Genomic DNA, 4,967 nt, shown 5'->3' with positions numbered 1-4,967 from the left:
GGGGAGGAGCATACCTGGCTGTTGCCAGGTAACTATGGAGGTGGAGTTTAGACAGAATACTAACACCCCCCCCCCCATGGGAGAGGCTAATTAACATTCCTCTGCAAGAGGACACTTGCTGGATTAACCGTCAGAGGAGGGATGGAGAGGCTGATTAACATTCCTCGGACCACTTGGAAGATAGACACAACCTACTAAAATAGAGGTCACTTATCCCAGAATTCCCCTAATGTGCTTTAAATTGGAGCTGCAAGCTCACTTTGGGAGTCTCTCTATCTTGGTAATGGGAGACTAGAGCATGCTGGACCTCTGCAGAACAAAACACTCTGCGTTTACACACTATTTGAGTCTGGTATACCATTCTTCAGAGAATCATGGACCCTTACAATTATACCTGATTTGTTAACATAAAGTGGCATTCCTCCCAAAGAAATAGACAAAGACCGCCTCTCTCTGCTTTTAGTAAAACTAGCTGATGTGCAGAAGTTGAGGTCTGGAATAAAGAAATGCTATGACAGGGAAGGCGGCTCAGTGTCATCCAGAGAGGTGACGCTATGGATGTGGAAGGCTCCAGCGAGCAGAGCCTTAATTTACCGGAGACGCCTGAGTGAACCACACGAGACAAGAGATTGCTGCGAAATGCTTATTCAGCAGACGTTTATACAGTCTCTAGGGTTAGTAGCCATTAGGCATAATGTGATTGGCAGAACAGTGATTCTTTAAACTGATTGGTCTTTAGGGAATGAGGTGGCAAGGACCGCCCTTGTCTGTAGGTGGGAAGGGTTGGTCTGTCCTGGTCCTGTGAAATGTGTCCATGTGCTCTGGGCCTTCCCCAGACTCTGTCTGTGTTTGGTGGTGGCATTTTGTAGTGTCCAAGTAGTAACATTGGGTTTTCACATAAAAATACTATTTTTTTATGAAAACTTATAAAACAAAACTTGATAATCACAAGCAGTGATGGATAAACATTATTAATGAAGTGATACACAATCATTTTTTCTACAGAAGGATATCTAATACTCACTGTGTGCTAATCGCACATCTATAGCACAGTTCCAACATTCTAGTCACACTGTACAAACTTAAAAGATTGGACAATCTATAGCCCTCACTTCTAAAGCAGTACTGATTTTATGTATGTGTGTAGTATACATGTATGTATGTATGTATGTATGTATGTATGTATGTATCTGCATACCAAAGTTGAATGTTGGGTGTCTTTCTTAACTAATCTGTACCTTGTTTTTTGAGACAGGGTCTCTCACTGAACCCAGAGCTCACCACTTTAGCTAAACTTGCTGGCTATCAAGTCCCAGAGATTCTCTTCCGTCTCCCTAATACTGAGTTTACAGACATGCACTGTGAAAATAAAATTTGAAAGCAGCGTTGAAACAATAACAAAAAATTCATGGTCAGCAAAGACCACCAACAATTTGTTAAATTTAGTCATAATAAAATATTAAGTCCCTGCAGGGGCAGGGTGACCAAAAATAAAGGCATGCAAGGGCGTGCCCAGACAAGTCCAAACATGCCCAAGTGAGTAATGGACTATCTGGTGTTTACCTCTCTCTCCCTCCTTTTCTGGGAGGTCCGAGGTTCTGCAAGTTCTGCCAGTTCTGCAAGTTGCTGATGTTTGAAATATCCAATCATGTGTAGCCGCGCGAAAGTGCAACCAATCATATGTAACCGCGCCAAATTTTCCTGCTCTCCCCAACTCCTACCCATAAATATCCCAAGTTTCCTGGGTTTCGGGTCGGAACCTCTATCTCCTGCATGAGATATGTTCTGGCCCGAGGGCCCTCGTCATTAAACCTCCTCTGCAATTGCATCAAGAAGGTCTCTCGTGTGTCCTTGGGTTCCTGCAGGGCCAGACTTGGGTGAGGGTCCCCTTTTGGGGTCTTTCAGCACCACCATACTAGGCCTTTAGCCATGGACTGGACATCACCAACTAAACAGTTTCTCCATTCCTTACAGTATTTAAATAAATGTAAGTAATGCTGTGTTCCCATATGGCCTATCTACTCTGTCATCCATTAAATATTTGCTATTAATGTTTTTCTTTATTGTGGTACATGCAACAGCTGATGTGTCAATATTGACACATAGTTATTACTGGTGGTGATGAGGCCTGAAACTGAAGACCCCCAAATTAGGGAGACCCTTACTCAAACCTCGGGATATCGTGGCCACCCAAGAACTCTCGCAAGACACCGTACCTGGATGCAAACGGCAGAGGTTTATTAGGGAAATAAGCCGTCGGTCAAACCTCAAGCTCTCTCGCAAGAACAAGCAAGGTTTGGCACTGAGTGATGGGTACGGGGTCTTTTAAAGAGCAAAACCACAAACCAGGGGAGTGGGGGGGGGGCAAGAGGTTGCCAAGGATACATAACATGAGAATAGTGATACATTCCAAAGAAACCCACCCTAAAAGGTTAATGGCCATGGAAATTACCCAGTACAATCATTTTCTCAAAAATGTGGTTTCACCAAGTCACTGCCCTACCTTGTCATTTATCAACTATTTATTCTCACTAGCTCCAGCTGTAAAGCCACAGCCCTGTCATTGTGTTTTTACCACCTGAATGCCTTTCACTCCTTACAGCCAGTTCCTGGAACTGGCCTGGCTTGTTTCAGAGAAAATTTTCCATGTCCCTAAAAGAACTTGAAAGGCATCTATATATGTATATATTCTATAAAAATGATTTTTATAATTTTTCATTCTTCAAAACCAGAATCTTGTGCACAGTATGAAGTTGTATCTACCACCATAGTACATCACTATTAATGGAAGATTATCGTCTGTAGGTTACCTTTTGTGTTATGAGTCCAGTCCTGAGTACTGACAAATGCATTAACAGCATAGATCCACAATCACAGTAATATATAGAATTTTCTGTCCTGAAATTTTCCCCAGTTCTAGAGGCGGAGCTCTGCTAGTATGGCCCTAACCCCTAAGGTTTTTGTTTTGCTTTGTGTTTGTGGTAGCAATATAATGATGCTTTCCCAGAGGCTGTGGCACTGGATTAGAATGCAGGAAGTTGCCCTATCGTCTCGTGTTCATGTGAAAGCATAAAGAATTGCAGGATAATTGCAGGTGGGAAAAACAAAAATGAATCAGCAGAGCAGTGTAACAGTAAGATCAAAAGTTATCACCAGGCAGTGGTGGTGCACGCCTTTAATCCCAGCACTTAGGAGGCAGAGGCAGGTGGATTTCTGAGTTCGAGGCCAGCCTGGTCTACAGAGTGAGTTCCAGGACAGCCAGGACCACACAGAGAAACCCTGTCTTGAAAAACCAAGAAAAAAAGAAAAAAGAAAAAAATTATCTAGGAATCATGATAAATTTTTAGGACTCACCAATACATTCAGATTTCCACACTTTTAGTTACTAATTGTAGTGTACTAATTGAATGAGCTTGACCCATGGGAAATGGCATTTTATTAGGTGTGGCCTGCTTTTTCTTCTTCAAGAAAACACCAAATGGCAGATGTCGCCTGTGCAGCGGGAGGACCTGGAGGACCCGGAGACCCAGGATTAGGAGGCTGTGGTGGCTTCCACGGAGGATTTGTGGTCGAGGCCGCAGGGCTTGTGGAGGAAAAGCTGAAGACAAGGAGTGGATCCCCGTCACTAAACTGGGCCACCTGGTTAAGGACATGAAGATCAAGTCCTTGGAGGAGATCTACCGGTTCTCCCTGCCCATTAAGGAGTCTGAGATCATTGAGCTTTTCCTGGGTGCATCCCTAAAGGATGAGGTTCTGAAGCAGACTCGGGCTGGCCAGCGGACAAGGTTCAAGGCATTTGTCGCTATTGGGGACCACAATGGTCACGTTGGTCTTGGTGTTAAGTGCTCCAAGGAAGTTGCCACTGCCATTCGAGGGGCCATCATCTAGGCCAAGTTCTCCATTGTCCCTGTGCGGAGAGGCTACTGGGGGGAACAAGATTGGCCCCACACTGTTCCATGCAAGGTGACAGGCCACTGTGGCTCTGTGCTGGTGCGTCTCATCCCCGCCCCCAGAGGCACTGGCATTGTCTCCACTCCTGTGCCCAAGAAGCTACTGATGATGGCCAGCATAGCGACTGCCACACTTCAGCCAGGGGCTGCACTGCTACCCTGGGCAACTTTGCCAAGGCCACCTTCGATCCCATCTCCAAGACCTACAGCTACCTGACCCTGACCTCTGGAAAGAGACTGTGTTCACCAAGTCTCCTTATCAGGAATTCACTGATCATCTTGTGAAAACCCACACCAGAGTCTGTTCAGAGGACCCAGGCTCTAGCTGTGGCTACCACATAAGGGTTTTTATACAAGAAAAATAAATGAATTAAGTCTGTTAAAAAAACAGGTGCGGCCTTGAAGTAGATGTGGTCTTGTTGGAGGAAGTGTGTCACTGTGTAGGTGGGCTTTAAAAGGTCCTACGCTCAGGCTCTGCCCTGTACAGAAGAGACCCTCCTCCTAGCTGCCCATAAGATAGTCTTCTAGATGCAGTCAGATCAAGATGTAGAACACTCAGCTCCTCCAGCACCAAGCCTGCCTAGATGCTGCCATGCTTCCTGTCATGATGATAAAGGACTGAACTGCTGAACCTGTAAGTCAGCCCCAACTAAATGTCCTTTGTAAGAGTTGCTTTGGTCATAGTTTCTCTTCACAGCAATGGAAATCTCAACCAAGACAGTAATCAACAGAATTTAAATATAACGAGAGATTTGGTTCCCAAGGATTCTGAGACCTTCAGAAGTGGCTGCTGTACAGATGGGCGTGGACGTTAAAAAGAAGTTCCATTGACTGCCAGGACCATGTGTGAGGTCCCACCTCTGTCTGGGAGGTCGGATAACTTGATGAAGGTAACTTATGACTGACATATGAATAACATGAACTCTCCGTCCTTTACCTCACACTTGACACTCCACCCACTTGCATTGCCTCTGATGATGTGTATGCCATAGGCTTAATGGACCCAACTTGCTTCAT

At 45.0% G+C, this 4,967-nt stretch overlaps 1 pseudogene; it reads left to right on the top strand.

The window, feature by feature from the left end:
• The first annotated feature begins 3,478 nt into the window (after nt 1-3,478).
• Nucleotides 3,479-4,292, top strand: LOC117713873 (small ribosomal subunit protein uS5 pseudogene; annotated as a pseudogene).
• The last annotated feature ends 675 nt before the right edge of the window (nt 4,293-4,967 follow it).

The sequence above is a fragment of the Arvicanthis niloticus genome, chromosome 8 (genome assembly GCF_011762505.2).
Source record: "Arvicanthis niloticus isolate mArvNil1 chromosome 8, mArvNil1.pat.X, whole genome shotgun sequence".
Classification (NCBI taxonomy): domain Eukaryota; kingdom Metazoa; phylum Chordata; class Mammalia; order Rodentia; family Muridae; genus Arvicanthis; species Arvicanthis niloticus.
This window is presented reverse-complemented; position numbering and strand designations above follow the sequence as displayed.